The sequence below is a fragment of the Dryobates pubescens genome, chromosome 24 (genome assembly GCF_014839835.1).
Source record: "Dryobates pubescens isolate bDryPub1 chromosome 24, bDryPub1.pri, whole genome shotgun sequence".
NCBI lineage: Eukaryota > Metazoa > Chordata > Aves > Piciformes > Picidae > Dryobates > Dryobates pubescens.
Window position 1 is genome coordinate 9969912 of NC_071635.1, and position 21845 is coordinate 9991756.

Sequence of the window (21845 nt, forward strand, 5' to 3'; positions counted from 1 at the left end):
TTCTAAGTTCACCTATTTTTCAGGACCAATCCGTATTTAGCACACGAGGAAGAAATAAAAATCTGATCAGATACACTTTTTAAAGCAAAAAATAATGCACAAAAGAACAGGGGAGAAAAATGCCAGCCCACTCTATTTAACATGACACAATGGATTAGGGTGAGGGGAGAAAAAAACCCACAAACATGAGACTAAGTCAGATGATGTAAAGGAAACTGACACGGGATGCTGCTAATGTGATGACACTGAAGGAAGCAAGCCCACAATGTTACACCATTTAAAAGCTAAGTCAAGATAAGCCTGCTTTATGTGTCATTTAGAATGAATGGACTATATTAACATACAGCCCATATTTTTAAAATTGCCTCTAAAATAAAATGAATAATGCTTTTGCTCCCTGCACAAACCAAGCTCCTTTATCGGCACAGTAAAACTGGAGTACTGAGTCAGTTAAAAAGTAAAGCTCCTTAGCATAGATAAAAATTCAATGAAGAAAAATCATGTCTCGTGATGAAGTACTGAAAATGAATTATTTTAGTTGCTTTTGCTCCTTGCTAGAGTGATAATTAAGAAAGCATAATTTAATTTAGGGGTTTGTTGAATTTCAGGCCCTAGTATGAGTTCATCAAACATGAAGAGTCCCGAACATTAGGTGCTAAATCTAAAGCTCAATCCTTTCTTCTGAACCAGTTTTCTGCAGAGGTCCAGTTTATGACAGCTTCTTACCTCACACACATGGATGTTTCAATGAGCTGCTGTGGGGAGGGTATTCCTATGATGAAATTTACAACATCATAGCAGTCACCAAGCAGTCATTAGCTGAACTTGTATGTAATAATCAGGTAATCTGCTGTCATTCTCCATGTCAGCTACCCTAGGTTCACTGATCTCACTACATATTTGAAGGAGATAATTGGACCAGGGACTCTGGTATTCAGTGGTGGGCAACACCTTCCTGGTTGCAGACATCTGCTTTTTGTTTGCAAGTCCAAAAAGCTTGGTCACAGCTAGCAAGGACTCCAAGAGCTATGACAGATGCAAACAACTCCATTACTTTGCAACAACTGAGAAGACTATGATACAAATATCTGCCATATTAACCATTGTTGTAGTGCAACTTGGACTAGAGAAAAAGGGTCTACTGACACATTCAACCCCTTTCAAGGCAGAAGCAATCAAGGAGCTCCATTGCTTTTATGACAATACCCAATTTCTCTGTTTGTTATAGAGAATCTAAACTTATTAGCCCATATTTTCCAAACAAACAGTCCTCAAAAGAAAACACCCACATGTCCAAGTAATTCAGGTTTTTTTCCCCATACCTTTTTGTTGGTTTCCCCCCTTTCTTTTTTCTCCCCTTACCTTTTCCTACCCTTTTCTTTTTGACAGTGGAAAAAGAAAAAGAAAAGAATACAAACCCAGATAAGACTGTATTTACATTAAAAAAAAGAAACCTTTCCCCCCCCTCCCAATCTCACTTAAAAAAAGAAGTGTTTCATTTAAAGGAGAAAAAAAACCCTGTAATCAAAACTAGTAATAAAAGTCATACATTGCTTCATTTTTTTTCCCATAAGGAAATATTTTCCACAAAGATGTAAAATAAAAGGCAATCCAAGAAGTGATACAGTGATTTCTTCTACCAACAAGCATGTAGAACTGGATCTGTGAGATTATTTCTGATTTACTGAGGGGCACAAAGATACTGTGGTGATCAGAGAACTGAAACTAAAGGGGCAGCAGAAAATACTGCAGCTGACAAGGAGGTATGGCACCTATCACAGCTGGTATTCACGGCCTACAGGAAAAGTGAAAACAGCCTAATTATATATTTATATTCACATTTATACATTATTCCACCGGAAGGCTTCACGGGAAGCACAAATCTCTGATTGCAAGTAACTCCTTGGACCATACAGGTTTTCATTACTTCCTAGACATCAAAGGACTGCTGCTGTAAACTGAGCCTGTGTTTATATTTTCCTCTCATTTTACGACAACTGGATGGTCTAAAAGCTTATTTGAAACCATTACATTTTGGACCGCAACTTAATGTCATTGCTACACCAATCAATTTTTAAATATATACTTCCATCCTTTTAAGAAACACCATTTCTAAGCAGCTCATTAGATTTTTCTTTGTTGTGTGGAAAAAAACAAAACTCAAATACCTTGATTCCCGGACCAGGTGCACTTCTGATTTTATTTTGCACTGTGAGAAACAGCTTGAAACTAAAGTAGGGTTTTTTTTGGGGGGGGAAAGGTGTTTTATTTTTGTTTTTGATGGAGAAAGTGACAGGCCTGATCCATTGCATTTGACAGTTTATATCCCCATAGCCTGAGCTGAAAATCTGGTTAGGATTGAACAGATTTATCTGGATTCCCCAGACTCGTCTTTGCCTTGGTGATATCAGTCTGTGACAATAAGTTGAGTTTCTCTTAGGAAACAGAAAGCAGCCCTGGCTGATGCCTTTCCCTTTGCCATTGCTGGGAGAAAAGCTCTCAATTTTATAGCATAAAGCTATCTCCACCAATGGATAGGCAAAAACATGCCCTGTGAGACTGAACAGCAGCCTTCCAGTACCCAAAGGGGGCCTACAAGAGGGCTGCAGAGGGACTGTTTACAAAGGCCTGCAGTGATAGTATGATGGACAACGGTTTGAAATTAGAGAAAAGTAGATTTACATGTTAGGAGCAAGTTCTGCACCATGAAGATGGTGGAATGCTGGAACAGGTCGCCCAAGGAGGCAGTTTAGGCCCCATTCCTGGAGGTATTCAAGGTCGGGCCTGACATGGCTCTCAGCAGCCCGATCTGGTGGAGGATGTCCCTGCCGACTGTAGGAAGTTTGGACTAGATGACCTTTGGAGGTCACTTCCAAGCCAAACCATTCTATGATATGCCAAAAAGCCTAAAAGTGTTTCTTCTAAAGGCAGTCATCACCCACCCAAGCCACCAGCAGCCCAAAGAGATCTGAGTTAGCAGGGTCAGCCCAGATAAAACAATATTCCCGCATCAAGCTCCTACACACTTGTAGCACCACAGACCATCATTTTGAACCTCTGCTCTGCTGCTCTTACAAAGGACAGTGCTCCCTATCACTATGGCATTGATAGAGTTATTACTAAATCTTCCCAGTTAGACTCTTCCAGGAAGGACTTGGCAGTGAGTAGGAGGCACCACTGTATCCCAGGAGCTTTGCAAACTACAGAAATTCTCAAGCCTCCAGTGAAACCTTGCTGGTATGTGTGTGCATGTACTTCTGCACACAATTTTTGGTTTTAGAAGCATCTGGGTAATGGTATTTTATAGTTTCAATTTTGCTCCCTCAAGATGAAATGCTAGAATGTAAGCAATTAATAAATATGGGATGTTAGGAAGAAGTTCTTCATAGAAAGAGTGATTGGCCATTGGAATGGGCTGCCCAGGGAGGTGGTGGAGTCCCCATCACTGGAGGTGTTTAGGAAGAGACTGGTTGGGGTCCTTGGTGCCATGGTCTAGTTGATTAGATAGTGTTGGATGATAGGTTGGACTCAATGATCCCAAAGGTGTTTTCCAACCTGGTTAATTCTATTCTAAAAGGTCATGAGGTCACAAAGTCATCCTGGGCACCATTTGACGCAAGGGACTATGAAAGAGTTTGTGCCAACAAAGTATTTGGGGTCTATTTATTTTCCAAATTAAAAAACCAAACCAGAATATATATAGAATCAAGTGATCAGTGGTCTCTAGAGAAGAGCAAGTATAGACAGATATCCACATTCAGATGTGAAAAACAGGATGATGTTTTGGATTGTTTAAAAAAATATGGGCAACGGCATTTACAAATCTTCCCTCTTAACTTTGGCCATTGCATTTGTGGATAGATGCCCCTGATAGATGTGGATAGATGCCTGAGTACAGCACTGCTTATAGTAAATGTTAGAAACTACGTATCTCTAATGTGTGATAGTTCAGCTTCAGTTGTGTTGTGCATTCAACCAACATGCTTCTAGATCAGTAAAACCAACACATTTTTAAGGCCGCTTTAAGGACCTCTGAACATAAAATTCAAGATACTTAAATTGAAACCTCTTCAGCAATGTTGAAAATTGCACCCAAGCACTTCTCACCCCCTACCCTTCCTTACTGTCTGTGCAAGTATAGAGCTTTAGGGGGGCGTGGGGGTGGGGGAAGCCTAAAATAATAGCACAGCATACTGTTGTAATAAACATCACAGTATGTTATTTTGAGGGAACAGTGAAATGCAAAGTAGCAAAATGTTATTACTCAGTTTAGGACTTTATTTTGTCATTTTAATGACTGCTATTCTTGTTTAAAGATCCAGGGAATCTTAAATAACTCTGAACTGCCAGAATCTCAACTTTAAGTCTCAATTTTTGAGATTTCCAGCACTGCATTGCTCCCTAGAGTTATGTCCCAGGAAGGTCCCAGGGAAAACTCCAAACCAGTCAGCCTTGCTGGATGCTCAGACATCCAAATGAAAGAGGAGTATCCAAGGAAGGGTTCTCAACAGCTCAGATTTAGTGCAGGTCGCTCACTTATTAAATATTCACAAGTTTCTAGTAACATGCCTACTGAAAACATTGGTAAACTTCCTACACAATCTATTCTTTATTTACATCTTTCTGCCTCTTTGATGTCTGTCATCTATCTTTGTTTAGAAAAACAGATATTGGCATTTCGCTGCCTTTTCTGAAGTTATTTCGGTTTGCAGCCTATTTCCAGAAAGAACTCTGTCAAGTGATTCTTTTGCTTTACACATGAAATACTCAGGACTGACGATGACAGAATGGTTCATCTTAGAAGGGACTGTAAAGATCACCTAGTTCCAACCCCGCCTTGCCATGAGCAGGGACACCTTCCACTAGACCAGGCAGCTCAAAGCCCCACCCAACCTGGCTTTGAACACTTCCAGGGACAGGACAACCACAACCTCTCTCAAAAACCTTTTCCAGCACCTCACCAGCCTAACAGCAAAGAATTTCTTCCTAATGCATAATCTAAATGTACCTATTGAACTTTCTGAATTATGGTAGCACATCTTGCTTTCTACATCTTTTCACCAGTTTTGTACATGTTAATGCAAAACAGTGCAAACTTAGTTCTGAAGCAAAAGCACAATTTTTTGCTTTTAATGTTTGACATTGTTTTTATGTAAAATACTGTGAGAAACACACTCTAAGTATAAATTGTTAGATCTATGCCTAATATCTCAATCTTTCATGCTGATATATTCCAGCTATTAGAAAAATGCATCTATCTCTCCTTTCCAGTCACACCATTATAAAATTAAAGAACAAATAAAGCCATTAAAATTAATATTAACAACTCGATGGAGTGCATAACACATATAGGGCAGCACTGCTAGAGCACAAGTTTAGGGAGACTATTTATTATGAAGCCTCATAGTTAATAAGGATCTTGGTTAACAGCATTTATTTTGTTCAAGTTGCAGCATAGCCTTTTTTTGCACATCAGTGTAATGCAAGAGGAAGGAAAGTTTCATGGTTTTCAAACAGGCCTGAGGATATTCCACTTGGAAAGATAATCCAAATTGCGCCTAAACCTCTTAACTACCTTTCAAATGTTTCTGGACACTTTGCATCCCATTTTATGCTATCTTTTCATTACAAAATGTAACTTTTTCCTTATAAAACAAAACAAAAAGTTCAAAAAATTGTTTTCAACAACAACAATCTTATGAGTAATTGTGTTGAATCAGCTCATCTCAGGTAAACTTTACAGGAAGAAGCAGCTCTGTGTAAGGAATCCACAGGGAAAATCACATTTTCCTTAAGACATTAGGTATTTATTCTGAGGTTCCACTCCTCTACTACCCTTTTCCCTATACCAGCCCTCCTAACATTTTATTTCAGATGCCTTCAGTGTCCCAAGTGAAAATGATCTCCCTTTATAATGGACTGTGATCAGACACTTGGGATATGACATCCTAAGTGTACACTGCAAAACTCTTCAGATTAGTTCTTAACTCTCTTTGCCCATCTTATTTGTTATACTTTCCCTTTCAGCCCTTTAGACATGCTAGGCAAAGACCAAAAGCATCACACTCACTCCTTAAAGCAGATGCTGAGGGTGAGCAGGCAGCAGACAGACTAGAAATATCTGAGGTACAGCTCAATTCAGTACAATTCAGGTACAGCTACCGTTTTCTAAGACTCCATTCAAAGTACACAATCACATATTTTAATGCTATTAAAGTCAAGTGTTTACTTCAGTTTAAGCAGGACCTGAGCAAAGCAGCTTGTTCTGAGGAAAAATAAAGGCATGTTTTCCATAAGTAGGAGACACCATGATAAATAGAATAGAATAGACCAGACCAGGTTGGAAGAGACCTTTGAGATCGAGTCCAACCTATCATCCAACATTATCTAATCAACTAAACCATGGCAACAAGTGCCCCATCAAGTCTCTTCCTAAACACCTCCAGTGATGGTGACTCCACCACCTCCCCAGGCAGCCCATTCCAAGGGCCAATAACTTTCTATGAAGAACTTCTTCCTAACATCCAGCCTAAACCTCCCCCAGGAGGTTGGGTAGCAACAGACCCAAGTCACGAGGTTCATATCCAGAGCAGAAGAGGTTCATGTTGTTGTTGTGTTTTTTTTTAATTCCAGATTATCATCAATAATTGTATCTGTGGAAATACTTAGGGTTACTAAAGCTGATAATTAAAAGCACAGAAGTATTCATTACACAAGTTCAACAACTAGAGGATCGTAAAAATATCAACAAGCACCAGGACTTCATTACTGAAACAGAAACTTTCTTTTCCAGTGTTGAACCTTGCAGTCAGATTAACATAAATATTGTACCTTCTTTACTGCACACTCTGCATTTGAGGGATAAATTTTTAGAGAAATGGAAAGGGCACCAGAATGACATCAAAATTTGCAGAGGGTTGCTGGAAAATTGTAGTAGTAAATGTCACATGCACTGAAGTTGTTTTATTTTCTCAGTGCTACTACTTGCATATAAAATCTCCCATTGTCAAATACTCCACGACTGACTTTGAAAGACACCACTGAACTCTGCCTTGCTGGAAGCATGCTTTGGATTAATTGGATGGAAAACTGTTCAAATACTCCAGCAAGTGGAAAGCAAGGAGATCAAACGTTGCTTGATTTGGTTGGCACAGGTTATTTTGTGCCCTCAGTGTCATCAGCCGCAGAGGCATTTCCAGTGCACAGAATTAATTAGCAGTTTACTAAAGGCAATCAAATATAACAAAACACCTCACTTCCTCCAAGATTTAAACAAACTGGACTTGAAAAGGGCACTAGAACAGTAAGAGCAAACATAAAAATAAACAATTGCAGATAATTTATTAATAGCTGTTAAGATTTTGGGGCTTGTGTTGTTTTGTTCCCCGAATCTGTATTCTGGTCATACATATTTTTATATATATACACTTTACAATTATTTATTCATTTTCTTCAAGGGTTTAAGGTGCCTTATAGTGAAACAAAATATAGGTTTGCATGCTGTGGAAATAGTTAAGTAGATATTATTACATAAAACAAATTGATTTTTCCTTTGTACTACTAATTATTAAAACTCCTCCTTCCCTTCCTTCTGCATATTCTAAATAGCCCTCTTTACCTTAGCTTGGTAAATAAGTGTTACCTTAGTACAAATGTTACAGTCAAAATATATTCATGGGCAGAGCCTTCATAGAAGGGTCGTCATAATCTTTTGTTTCATTATTTTTTAATCCCCAATCTGTGTTTCACATCCTTTCTGGTGAAGGGTTTGGAGCACAAGCCCTATGAGGAGAGGCAGAGGGAGCTGGGGCTGTTTAGCCTGGAGAAGAGGAGGCTCAGGGGAGACTTTATGGCTGTCTACAACTATCTGAAAGAAGGTTGTAGCCAGATGGGGGCTGGTCTCTTCTCCCAGGCAACCAGCACCAGAACAAGAGGACACAGTCTCAAGCTGCACCAGGGGAGGTTTAGGCTGCCATCCATTAGGTGTTCAATTTTTATACTTCCCTGTAACACTAAATGTTTCACAATAGTTAAGTTTTACCTATGCTACATTGATTGGTTATTCTCACTAGCCCCCTGCATAAAACCAGAATCAATATCCCTTTCTGAATGTTCTTTAACAAATTCATAAATAAAGGATTCTGCCTTCCTCTGACATGCAGGTACTCACTTGATTTATAGCAGCTTAAGCATCTGGGAATAATCATATATAATCACCTAGTCAAGTACGGGATTTTTGTGCAGGGTTTCTGCAGGAGAAAATGGGGGGGAAATCCAATTTGCCAGCTCTTCCTGCAGCAGATGAGTTGCATGGTGAATGCAGTACAGCTGCAGACATGTGGCCTCCATAAGGGTTTCAGCCTAATACATGGAATTAAATAAAAAAACCCCAACGCTATCCTTTTAATCCAAATAACCAGTGATGCACACCCAGGTCTCTTCTGCATTACTGTCAAAAGCATCTGAGATTAACAGAGGGCAAAGGAGGATAGGCTTGAGTGGATTCTTCAAGTTCTGCGCTGTCACCTGAAAAGTCTGTCTCGCTCACCCTTTTCTCCACCCTTTGAATCCACACATACAGCTTGTGACCACCCCAGGCCAAGTGTGCATCTCCAAATGACAAGATCACCACTTTCCAGTTCAGTGAGCTATGTCATAAACCAAGCACAATTATTTGCATGATGACTACCACAAATTAACAAAAAATATCTCATATTGGTCACCTTTTACATCCACAGGGTGGTTGTGTTTTGGTTGGGAATTCTTATGCCCCCATCCCTTCCCACCCCCCCCCTCCCCACCCCCCCCGTGTAGCTGGAAGGAATGAAACCAAAAAAATTCCCAAACCAGGATCCAATAATGTAATAATGAACAGCTACTTTTTCAAGAGGCAGTTGTAGGAGAAGTACTAATGCAGAAAAAATAGAAAAGCTGCAGGTATTTACTATGGAATACAAATCTTGTTTAAGTAACTCCATTAACAGATTGCCTTTGCCATTAGTTTTTTGAGTTTTCTGTGTAGCACTGGAGAATAAGCGTTAAGTAAATGCCATCCACAAACAGGACTTAAAACTGACTCCCACAGAAGAGCTGAACTAGAAAAATTACTGTGCAAAGGCTTCAGTTGGTCCTGATTCTGGATTTCAGGCAGCATTATGAAACTTTCTTTAATATTTCAAAATTAGATGGATTTTTGGAACATGCCTGCCTCCACCCTTTTTTCCTGTTCATTCACCAAACCAATTGGCTTACACATTTTTGAAGCTGAGACTTGTACAAAAAAAGCAACAATTAATCATATAGAGTACACTTTGCTGGTGATGTTATCATCATTACAGTCTCAGTGTCACTCCTGCAAGGCCATTGCTATTAAATGTCTAGAGATGATCTCATTGGTCATCAATTTATTTCAAGCTGGAGCATTTAAAGATGCCTAAAACATTGCTGTCCACAGTAGAGTGCTGTATTCATGTGTAGTTATTTGCAAAACCTCAATAAAACTTTCTCAATAAGCCACTTTGGCAATATTTGAAGTTTTAATTAAGAACTTCATCTGAAATACTGGCACAGGAATTTACAGTTTCCAAAATGTGTTTATGTGCATGTTTTTATATTTGTATAGATATATTTTTACATATATATGTGTGTTTTCAAGACCACCAGAAAGCATTTTCTTAGTAGTATGAAGGGAGGTGATTAATAAAATCATATCTAAAGAAAATAACACTTAAACCATAATAGTCTATAGGTGTCCACGTATATAATTCACTTATTGTGGTTTTGCACCAGACAAAGTTAAGCCCTCACTAGTTGAAGGAAATGCAAATGTCACTCAAACAAAAGTGAGTGAATTGGTTTTCAAACATATTAGGAAAGGAGGTGCACAGCTAGAAGCTTCAGCTTAATATCTGGTAGAATATTACGCAACAGGAATAAAAGAAAGCTCTCCTACTAAGACTGGATGAATTGAGTTGATTAGGCTGTCTGAAGAGAACTTTTATAGAATAGACTAGACCAGGTTGGAAGAGACCTTCAAGATCATCGCGTCCAACCCATCATCCAACATCACCTAATCAACTAAACCATGGCACCAAGCACCCTAGCAAGTCTCCTCCTAAACATCTCCAGTGATGGTGACTCCACCACCTCTCCCCAGGCAGCCCATTCCAATGGGCAATCACTCCCTCTGTGCAGAATTTCTTCATAACATCCAGTCTGAACCCCCCCGGGCACAGTTTGAGACTGTGTCCTCTTGTTTTGGTGCTGGTTGCCTGGGAGAAGAGACCAGCCCCTACCTGTCTACAACCTCCCTTCAGGTAGTTGTAGACAGCAATAAGGTCTCCGCTGAGCCTCCTCCTCTCGCAGGGTAAACAACTTCAGCTCCCTCAGCCTCTCTTCCTAGGGCTTGTGTTCCAAACCCCTCACCAACTTTGTTGCCCTTCTCTGGACACGCTCCAGCAAGTCAACATCTTACCTAAACTGAGTGGCCCAGAACTGGACACAGTACTCAAGGTGTGGCCTAACCAGTGCAGAGTACAGGGGCAGAATTATGAAAGTTCTTAGCCAATTGCTCCATACTAACAAAATGCAACAGACCCAAATTAATCCAGTCAAGAATGAACCGAAACACAGTTGGACATTGGAAGAAAAAAAAATATAAATCACTCTGTGTATTTGACATAATAAATAAGATCAGAGCACAAGCAAAAGAGTGTTTGACTACAAATAAAACAATTTAAGCCTCAAATAATGTGTTTTAAAAGCTGGGAATTCTAGTAAGAAGCACCACCTTCCTGAAGCTGGTTATAGACGCAAATTGAAAAGGCTCTGCACATCATGGGAATGTTGTTGAGCTTTGCTGATAAAAGATTTTTTGAATCATTCTAAATAAAAGTTAAGGGTGAGAAGACCCTTTCATTCATTTTATACCACATTGGCCATGGGCTCGGTGCTGTACAAGGCACAAAGGAATAGTAGTGATGCGTACAGCAACCGAATAAGATTTTGGAGGCAAAATCAGGTCTCCAAGTTCGGATATGCATCTCAAACAGCAGATTTGCTTAAAAATAACTCCCTATTGCATCAGTCATCTCTTCTTTATGTAACTTGCATATGAATACAGGTAATTTCAAAAACTAGAAAGTCCTTTTTTTCTTTTTCCTAAATCTTGTTGAAGGTGGTGAATGCAAACGCTGATGCTGAAACTTTGGCAATCTCCTGACATTAAGTAAAACTGTAAATAAGAACAAAGAAATGTAAATGGGTATGTTATTTTCACTTCATTTATTATAACATTTTAGAAGTGTTACAGAGAGGGTTTTTTTTCCACCTGCTTTGAAGTTTCAGCTTTTGTTCTGAAGGTGGTTCCCACCCAGGGATTGTCCTCCCTTCTCCACTTCCCTTCAGTCCTGGTCCGCCCTGCTGTGTCAGCAGCACATGAGCAGTACACTTCTGAAGCTTCCTGTAATTATGTTCACCTTGTTGTATTAGAGGCAAACATGTTCAGACTTATTTTGTATACATTTGGGAAATAATAGCTTTTTACAGTCAATGATGAGAAGCAACTTGTGCTACTAAAATAAACTGTGGCGAGGACTGTGTCTGGTAGCACCTTTACAAGCACCGAATCCCTGTGGTGCCTGGGGATTTTTATCAGAAAATAATGAACATTAATTTTTCTTGTTCTGCATCAGGAATAACACACATTTACAACAATGTTTGCATTTATACTGTATCTTTTTGTGTGTGTGTGTGCATGTAAAATGGGATTAGGCTGACAAAATCCAAGTGCATAGTTTCATTTCAGACATCCTCGGGCCCCCTGCCCGCACTCCACTGCCTTTCCACAAAGTTTTTGGGCCCCACTCAGGTCCTCTGTCATATTTCTCTTCCCCACAAAAACACTCTTGACACACCAGGCACATATATTTTGGCATCATCTTCCTAATCACTTTGAATTACATAAACTATTACAGACCAATTTTCTGGCACAATTTGAAGCATGAAAAAAAATCCTAGTCCAATATCCTTGAAGGAGCAGAAATCCTATGTTTCACACCATGACACAATAACTAATTAACTAAAGAAAACTAAGTATGTGTTTCAATCATTGGGGTGGTTGTTTTTTCCTTTCTACCTCTAGTAAGATAGTAATACATAATTCATTAGCAAGAGCAGACAGCCAGGACACAGAGTTCAGCAGCCAGACATTTTAGCGTAAGCGTTTCAGCCTCAACAAAGAAATAGTGAAGCACCCATAACAAAACACCAAGCCACTCAGCCACACAATCTGCTTAGCCCATGGTTTGTGGCAGGCAGGCAGTCCTCTTGTTCTGTTAGTGGTTACCGGGGAGAAGAGACCAACCTCTGCCTGTCTACAACCTCCCTTCAGGTAGTTGTAGATGGCAATAAGGTCTCCCCTGATCCTTCTCTTCTCCAGGCTAAACAACCCCAGCTACTCCTCACAGGGCTTGTGCTCCAAACCCCTCCCCAGCTTTGTTGCCCTTCTCTGGACACATCTGAGCAGCTCAACATCTTTCTCAAACTGAGGGGCCCAGAACTGGACATAGCACTCAAGGTGTGGCCTAACCAGTGCTGAGTATGGGGGCAGAAGGAATTCCCTGCTCCTGCTGGCCAGGGATCACTTAAAACCACAGTTTCTGTTAAGGAAATAAAGATGGATTCCGACTCTTTGACGATGAATTGTCAGGAAAGGAATATGGAAATGACTCAAAAGCACTGAAGAAGAGAAAGGAGATATATACAAAGAAAATAGGTAAAAAGAGAGGAAGGTATAAGAGAGGAGGTTTAAAGGGAAGAAGCCTGACAACTTTAAGTATAAATGTACCCCATAATGCCATTCCTGCTTGTTCTGGTACTTTGTTGGTCTTATTCTGATACATGCTTTTGTAGAAACATGGATATAGGATATGTTGAAACTGAATGGACTGAAATTTTGTCAGGTAGGCACTGAACAGTTGCAATTACAGTTTATTTTGCCAGAGATACTCTTTTAAGACACTAATAGTAAAAGACATAGGGTAAGGAATAACAGCACAGCATGTCTCCTAAGCTTGATACCAGCAGCTTTGCTAAACACCCAGAGACACTAAATGGTATTTTTCTGTTGCTATCTCAGGGTGGTTTATTTCCAGTGCCCTTTAGCTGAGGCTGATGAAAAATAAAATATTCTAACTGTGGCTATGAAGCTGCTGCTGTTCTTATCCACAAGATCCATTTAAACTCTATCACAGCTGTCTTCAGGCCAGTCTATTGGATTTTCCTGGTATGGTTTTGTTAGTTGGGGGGCTGCATAAGTGGCTTCTGTGAGATGCTGCTAGAAGCTTCCCTCGTACCTGATAGAGTCAATATCAGCTGGTTCCAAGACAGACCCACTGCTAGCAAAGGCCAAGCCCATCAGCAATACTGGTAGCACCTCTGTGATAACATATTTAACAGGAGGAAAATGTTGCTGTGTGACAGCAATTGCAGCTGGAGAAACTTTCCAAACATCTTTATAAGAAGATAATGTTGCTATTACTAAAGGCCACCAGCATGACAGATCAGGGCCTCAGGACAGGTCTGGGTTGTTTTTGCTTGAGCTGATTTTAGCCTTTAAACAAAAATTTGTGATAACAATTGTCTGGCAGCCATGTAACTATCATCTAGATTTGTTTCAGATTTACTTTGTTTTACAGTGATAATAAAGAGTTATTGAGGGTGGCTTGAGTTACCTTCATTTCTAGAATAAAATGCCTTGCAGAAGAAAGCACATGCACAGGACTTAGCAGTAGTGCAGGAGTTGTGACAGAAATCACAGCTATAATTCACAGGTCACTGCAGAAGTGCAGCCACTCATTGTTCAGGTAAAACCAGATTGAGGACAAGTGAATGGTTGAGAACCAAAGACAACAGCAGGCACATAAGCTGTGTTAAGAAAACAAAAAGAAGGCCCAAGCAGAGCTAAGGTGGCAGAGGAAAGAACTATCAGCATCTTTCTTCTCCCAGCAAGGGGAAAAAATTCCCCCTGACAGAACCACACCTCAGTGAGAGCCTCAGGATGCTGACAGCTCATCCTGAGCCCTTCTCCCTTTCTCTTTCAGAAAGGCTGAAGTTACCTGCCTTTGGACCCAGGGAGGCTGAACACACCAGGGGGCAGAAAAATGATAATAATAATAAAGAAGTTTATGGGAAGGATTTTATTTCCCCTGAAAAAGTAATTTAACTGAAATACTGAAGCTTTTCTATGCTAACTTGAATTATGAATGTATATTATCATAACTAATGAATCACTGCTATATTGTCGAATCAATAATTTCCTACTTCTACTTATGGCTACGCTGCTCCTTTGTCCATACAAGATTTTAGTATAATAAGCATAATGACTAGATACACACAGGAATAAGGGTGGGTGGGGGGAACAAACACCAAAATAAACAGAGCTCAGAGCCATGTATTAAAAAGATGTACATCATCCTAATTGACAGGAAATAATAGACAAATCAAGAGAAATGTGTGATCACCTGTGGTTCTTAAACCACAGGTGTATTTACCCTGTCAAAGCTTTGCAGGAATATTTTTTGCTCATTTCAGTTGTTAACATGGAGGTTATTTTGTCTGTAAACAAAACAACTAATTTACATAAGCCACTAGCAGTGTCATAAAGCCAATGCGATACGTCCTGGAAACGCTGAACGTGTTTTCATGATCAAACCTTTCCAACTAGAAAGTGATTTGTGTTTTGTACAAACTGTTTAACCCAATGCAGGGAAGCTGTGATGAATTTTTAAAGATGTGAAATACTAATTTATAGAATAGCTAGGTCTGTGTGAACCCCTTTATATTCCATCTATGCTTTAGAGGAAGGGAAGCTCTGGGAGGACTTTGTTTCCTTTTCTCTTAGGCATACTGTGTGATAGTTATGCAGAGAGACTACAGAGAAGCTTCTGGGGCATACAAGTCCTTCTTCAGATTTAAAAGAAGAGCAGTAAACTCAAGGCTGAGAATAATTATGTTAATTACTTCACTAATTTGAAAGAAAATGATGGCTGTTACCAGCAGAGCAGAGGGTAATGTCACCAAGTGAAGCAGTAATAAGTTCAGTAGGTCTGGTGGGACAGAGAGGTCAGGCAAAAGTGCCACCTGGAGAGGAAAAAAGAAAAAGAAGAAATCTAGATATCATGAAGCCAGTATCTTGATGACTTTTAATGTCAAGTACAGCTGTGAATGTTAGTTATGAATACACTTAATTATTTTTCTTTTAAATCTCAGCTATTCCTTAAGGATCAGGGCTGAAATATCAGAAATGCAGCCTTCCTTTCTGAGATACTGTTCTGCTGGTAAAGGAACTCATTTATCCTTTGCAAATTATTTATAGAAGTTCATACTAGTGGCTATCCGATTTTGCCCACAGTGTCTCCATAGGGACTTTTGGAGCACTATAGGAAGCTGCCTTTCTGATAGCTTTGTTGGGAGAGACAGCCAGTGCTTGGAAATGTATGCTAGAAGTTTTGCTTATTTTTAGCTTGCTCAGATTGGTGTCACTTGGTGAACGCTCATCTCTGAAAGTGAGCATAAACAAGGTTAGCAAGTCACTTCAAGGCCAGCAGAAGAGCTCCAGGGCATAACTAAGATGTGATCAGTCACAAAACCTGCAGTAGTTTCATGGTTTTCTGTGAAGCACAGTGAGACTTATTGAGCTCCCCCGGTTTATAGCGATTTTGTCAGACCAGGTGATCCATTTGCCAATCGTAGGATCTTTTCTGCAGAGGGTAAGGTGTCTCAAATCAGTTAGGGAAGAAAAAAACCCACAAAAAACAACCAAAGGGGGAAAAAAAAATATTAAAAAGAATCATTTTATAACCATTTGGCTGCATGCCAAGGATTCTTGATACACTTCAGATAACTGGCAGTTTTGTTAAGGTAAATATATTGGTCTTACAGAAAGTAGGTGGTGCTCCTTCTGCTTTATGAGACACACCAATGGCAGTCTGGGAATTTCCAGACAGTTGATGGTGGTACAAATACTGAATTGATGTGCTTAAGAGAATTGTTCTAAAACAGAAATCACAAATCCATTTCAGAATCTGATGACTTGGTAAACTTCTTAAATAAAATACATTTAACCCCCCCACACCTTACTCTGCTTTATGCTGTTTTAAAGATATTTTAAATAACAAACATTTTTAACAGAGGGGACTTCCCCTTTGAAAACTGTGTACAAAATCCTATGTGGACAGTAGCAAAGAGGCTGGGGAGAGGCCCCGAGCACAAGCCCTATGAGAAGAGGCTGAGGGAGCTGGGGTTGTTTAGCCTGCAGAAGAGGAGGCTCAGGGGAGACCTTATTGCTCTCTACTACTCCTAAAGGGTGGTTGTAGCCAGGAGAGGGTTTGTCTTCTCCCAGGCAATCGGCACCAGAACAAGAGGACACAGTCTCAAGCTGCACCAGGGGAAGTTTAGGCTCGAGGTGAGGAGAAAGTTCTTCACTGAGAGAGTCACTAGCCATTGGAATGTGCTGCCCACGGAGGTGGTGGAGTCCCTATCCCTGGAGGTGTTCAAGAGGGGATTGGATGTGGCACTTGGTGCCATGGTCTAGTTGTGAGGTCTGTTGGAACAGGTTGGACTTGATGATCCTTGGGGTCTCTTCCAACCTTAGTTACTGTGATACTGTGATACTTGGTGCCACGGTTTAGTAGTCATGAGGTGTTGGGTGACAGGTTGGACTTGATGATCTTTGAGGTCTTTTCCAACCTTATTGATTCTGTGATTCTATTCTATGATTCCTGTTTTAAACTCAGAATACTCGAAGTTTACACCTTTTTCACTAGCATCTCCAGCCAAAGCTTTGTTAGAAATTCCCCTAACATCCCTATCAGTAACATATACACAAACATCATCACACTGTATTTAATTGGGACAGATAGAAGAGTCGAAGCCGTTTCCAGGAGAGTTTCAAGGTAAATTACATTTTTGATTGAGTTGCTTCAGCAGCAAATCTCCATTAGTCAGTTATATATTACGTGCTGTGTTATCACTTTCAGAGAAAGAAAAAGCTGCATTCAATATCATTATAGCTCTCCATCAAACAGACTTTTGTATGAATTCACTACATAGTTTATTTGAACATTCCCCCATGATAAAAAAAAAGAGGCATCAGAGCTCAGTAGTGTTTGATACTTAAATTATCCTGGTAACTGTTACACTTTTTAATACATAGTTTGCTCAAGTATACTTCTCTAAGTACTGCACATCTACCTATATTAGTTTAGAAGTAAGAACCCTGCTGAAATCAGAAGAAAGAAGATTGGATTACAAGTCCCTTTCCAAAAGAGCCAGAAGTGTTAAAAAGCTGAACTTTAATATAAAGTAAGCAATATCAGTACATTTACCATATAAATACACTCCTAAGTCCATTCTTTGGTGAATGGTTACAGACTGAAAAAGATCCATATCAAGTTAATGAACTCTACTCTGCTGACTTACAGAAAAGAATATAAAATAGAAGAATCTACACATATTATTTCAAACTACTTATTAGATAGACTTATCTATAATTTATATATATTAGGCACAAATTACATCAAAATAACATTTACAGAATTGCAAAGAAAAAGTTTTAACAAGTTGGAAAAGGGGGTGGGGGGGAAGCAAGGTTTCCTGTGCAACCTCAGCTCACCCCTTCTGCATAGATGGTGTTTTGTGATCTTGAGTTAAATCGTTTTATGACACAACAGAGGTGGGAAGTGAGTGCAGAACAACAACATCAGGAAGCCAGAAGAAATGAAGCAAGGGTAGACTGCTGACACTCACCCATAAGCTGGTACATGCATGATGCCACCGTACAGACATGAAGCAAGCACAAAACACTGCTGTTCATTAAATCCCAGGGCTAGAAGTCCACAAGAGAAATTTGTGGTTTGTAATTCCCAAAGTAGAGTGTAATTAGATACAGTCTAACCTGCTTAATGTCATACAAGATTCATTGCCACAGCCTAGGCTGAATAAAAGCACAACTCCCAGAACTGTGGGGAGAAATCGGTGCCTTAAAGGTAGGGGGCTTAGAAACACAAAGCACAGGCTTCAAAGAGCTGATAAATCCTTTTTGAGGAGCATAGCCACCAATTTGCTGTGAAGGAAGGCTAATGGAGCTGGACAAAAGGACTTTAAATTAGCAAGAATGAATAAGGTGTTCGGCAAGGAAACAGGAAAAAACAGAAAGAAAAGCAGCTAGTATACAAGAAAAAAAAAAGGAAGAAATGTATCAAGAGAATGGAGAATAGAGGGTTCCGAACTGGGATTTAGCAGGCAGGTAATTTAGGGTGTTACTAGAGAATGCCAAGGGAGATAAAAGCAAAACTGAGCTAAATGAAATAAAAAGAGGTACACACGAGGCCACACGATATATTTGTTCCAGTGAACTGAGATGTTCTATTTGGGAAAGTAACACAAAACCACAGAAAATCTTACTGTGGGATAAAAAAAAAGGTAATTGAAATGTCAGCTGAGAAATATATAGCACATGAGATAGACAAAGAGAAGTGACTGCTATCTGTGTGCGCTCAGGGAGCATCCCCTCCTCTAAGAGAGCCGTGGAAGTACGAAGGGAAATTATTCTTTTACAATGTCTGGATGTGAATAAAAACAGATAGAGGAAGCAAGAAAGGCATCTTTCAATGAAGCTTACTAGCAGAACACACATGAGATGAAGTCCTGAAGCAGACAGCACATAGTGAAATTAGCTGAATAATCATTAAAAGCCATTCTAATCTAAAACAGAGAAATGGGTCTTTAAAATAGAAATACACAGAGTAGAACCAATTCTGTTCACATTGATTCAGCATGTATGCTTCCTATATAGGGAAAATCTGGATCCTAGAAAAGTGATTCGTAAAGAAAACTGGGCATCAGAGGATTTAATAGGAAAACTCAAGCAAAACCACTTTTAATGTTCTCACTGTCTATTCATAGATACTTCTCACCAGTGACCAGGATAGTATCAGCCTAGTCATGCTTTTACAGTTAGAACTCAAAAACTGAGATGATTGTCTATCTTTTTATTTTTTTAAACTAATTTTAAGCACAATAATTACCAAAAAAATTTATCTTTTCACCAGTATCACTCACATTTGCCATGGAGGTAGCAAGCTCCCAGCTCCATCTTCCATGAGTCCTGTGTAGAGAGAAGCAAAACTCAGGAGAGGCCCAACAAGAACATTAAATCACCTTCTTCTGGGGGAGTTTCTCCTCTGTGAGACAGGTGACATGCTGTTTCTGACTAATTTAATAATGAATGTTAATCAGCAGAAGATGAAACTGCTTCAAAAGAAGGCTTTCTAAGGATCCAATGTAGTGATTAAAAACCTGAGGGAATGTTTAGCTTTTTCTTGACCTGCAGGTGTAAGGAATTCAGACCAGGCATCTCCAATTAACTCAGTTGCGTCCCTTTCTGGGATTTGAATTGCCACTCTGATTCCCTACAACGGAAATGTAGACACATAGCTCTGAGGTTTGGATTCCTTTCTAGAGACCTGAAAATTATTCATTCCTGCATTCACCTCTTCAATACCAAAATTCTGCAGCTTGCTAAGCCTTTCCCAGCTGTGTTTTCAGCTGCAGGTGATTTCAGTAAGACATACATGAATTCAGTGAAGTTCTTCACCCAGTACTCCGTAAACCTGCTCATCCCACAGTTACACAACTTGCCCAAAAAATCCAGGAAACCATCATCCATTGCCTTCCCTTCATCCATTAGCCAGAAACTGTTGCAGAGCACCATCCATAAGGAAGTGTTGCCATGATCAAGACAGAAGCACAACTACAACAGACATTGTTAAGAAACAGCAAGTGATTTCATAACATTTCTTGATGTCTTCTAACATGTGCCTCAGCCACCAAGTTCTTTATCTTATACATAGCTGCAGAGATTTCAAGACAACTGTCTTCTGAAAAATATATTTGTGGTGGTTTGCCCCTGCCTGGGGGCAAGAAGCCTACCAAAGGCACTCTATCACTCCCCTTCTTAGATGGACAGGAGAGAGTGAAAATATGCCAAAAGGCCCATGAGTCAAGACAAGCAGTTTAATGGGATGAAAAGCAAATGCCAAGGCTGCACGCGGAAGCAAGAGCAAACAAAGATGTCCACCAGCAGACAATGCTGGATCACCCCCAGCAAGCAGGGCTTCAATACACACAGTGGTAGCTCCAAAGGACAGATGCCATCAATGAATGTTCCCACACTTCCTTCTTTCACTTAGCTTTTATATCTGAGCTGACATCATATAGTATGGAACACCCCTTTTGTCAGTTTGGGTCAACTGACCCAGCTGTGTTCCCTCCCAAGATCTTGCCCATCCCTCAGGCCACTGTTACGGGGGGGAAATGTTGGAGAAACACAGCTTTGGTGTTTCTCTCAGCAGTAGCCAAAACACTGGTGTGTTATCAACACCCAGCTACAGCATTGCAAAACACAGCACTATGAAGGATGCTCTGGGGTGAATTAACTCCAGCTCAGCCAAACCAAATACAATATTCTAAGAAAAAAGAGCACCAGTAAATAGAGAGTGGCTGCACCAAAAATACCCCCAACATCACACAGAAAACTGCTGATACAGATCAGTAGACCAAATAGCATCTATTGGCATAGCAAACTGAGTTTCTACTTCCAAACCAGAAAGGTGCTTTGACCAATGCCATACACTGATTTTAAGTTTACTACGTGTTTCCAGGAAGATTTTTATTTCAAGAGAAAGCATCACAAGAAAAAGGGATAAGCATTTCAGGCTATTTTTGGAGGCACATGTTGTCTTAAAAGCTACATTTTTACTTTGCTTCTATGAAATATCAGAGCTAATCAGCTTAAGAAAACAAGTGTTTGATATTTCCAAGTGCTAACAAGTATCTGTGCCATTGCAAAATGTTCATGTTTGAATAAAGAGATGTCAAGGAAGAAGGATCTTTTTTTGCAGAAATAAGTGAATTTTGGTTCCTTTTTCCTCTCACTGGCTACGGGCCACATGCACAGAATCCATAACATATTTGTAATGTACATATTTTAATGTAGGGGTAGAAAATTGCTTGCTCATATCTCTAATTGGTATAAGCAGACCCTTTCCATAAATCATAGAATCAATAAGGTTGAAAAAGACCTCAAAGATCATCAAGTCCAACCTGTCACCCAAGACCTCAGGACTACTAAACTATGGCACCAAGTGCCACATCCAGTTCCCTCTTGAACACCTCCAGGGATGGTGACTCTACCACCTCCCTGGGTAGCACATTCCAACAGCTAACAACTCTATCTATGAAGAACTTTCTCCTCACCTTGAACCTAAACCTACCCTGGTGCAGCTTGAGACTGTGTCCTCTTGTTCTGTTGCTGAAGACCAGCCCCCACCTGGCTACAACCTCCCTTCAGGGAGTTGTAGAGGGCAAGAAGGTCTCCCCTGAGCCTCCTCTTCTGCAGGCTAAACAACCCCAGCTCCCTCAGCCTCTCCTCACGGGGCTTTTGCTCAAGGCCTCTCACCAGCCTTGTTGCCCTTCTCTGGGCACATTCAAGTGTCTCAATGTCCTTCTTAAATTGAGGGGCCCAGAACTAGACACAGTACTCAAGGTGTGGCCTAACCAGTGCTGAACACAGGGGCACTTGCTCTTGCTGGCCACACTATTTCTGATGCAGGCCAGTTTACAATTCAAGTAAGTTCTGGAACAGAAAGAAGTTCTTCAGACTGAATTGCACAGTCCTGAAACCTGTGAGACCTGTAGGTGAAATTCTAGTTACATATGCACACCAATACGTCCTGATCTCAAAAAATCTGCCCTTCCTAAAGGCAAGATTCTCTTGGAGGATG

The 21845-nt window shown here is 40.1% G+C and overlaps 1 long non-coding RNA gene across 3 annotated transcripts in view; it reads right to left on the reverse strand.

Moving 5' to 3' along the window:
• The window catches only part of LOC128898478 (uncharacterized), a 46486-nt gene extending 27336 nt beyond the window's left edge, over positions 1-19150 (reverse strand). For 2 of the 3 annotated variants that reach the window (XR_008462848.1, XR_008462846.1), the window contains exon 1: positions 19123-19150. This is a non-coding gene — a long non-coding RNA (uncharacterized LOC128898478). Of the gene's footprint in view, positions 1-15054; positions 15136-19122 lie in introns of those variants that run through there. The other variant, XR_008462847.1, reaches the window with a different exon arrangement.
• Positions 19151-21845: the final 2695 nt, after the last annotated feature.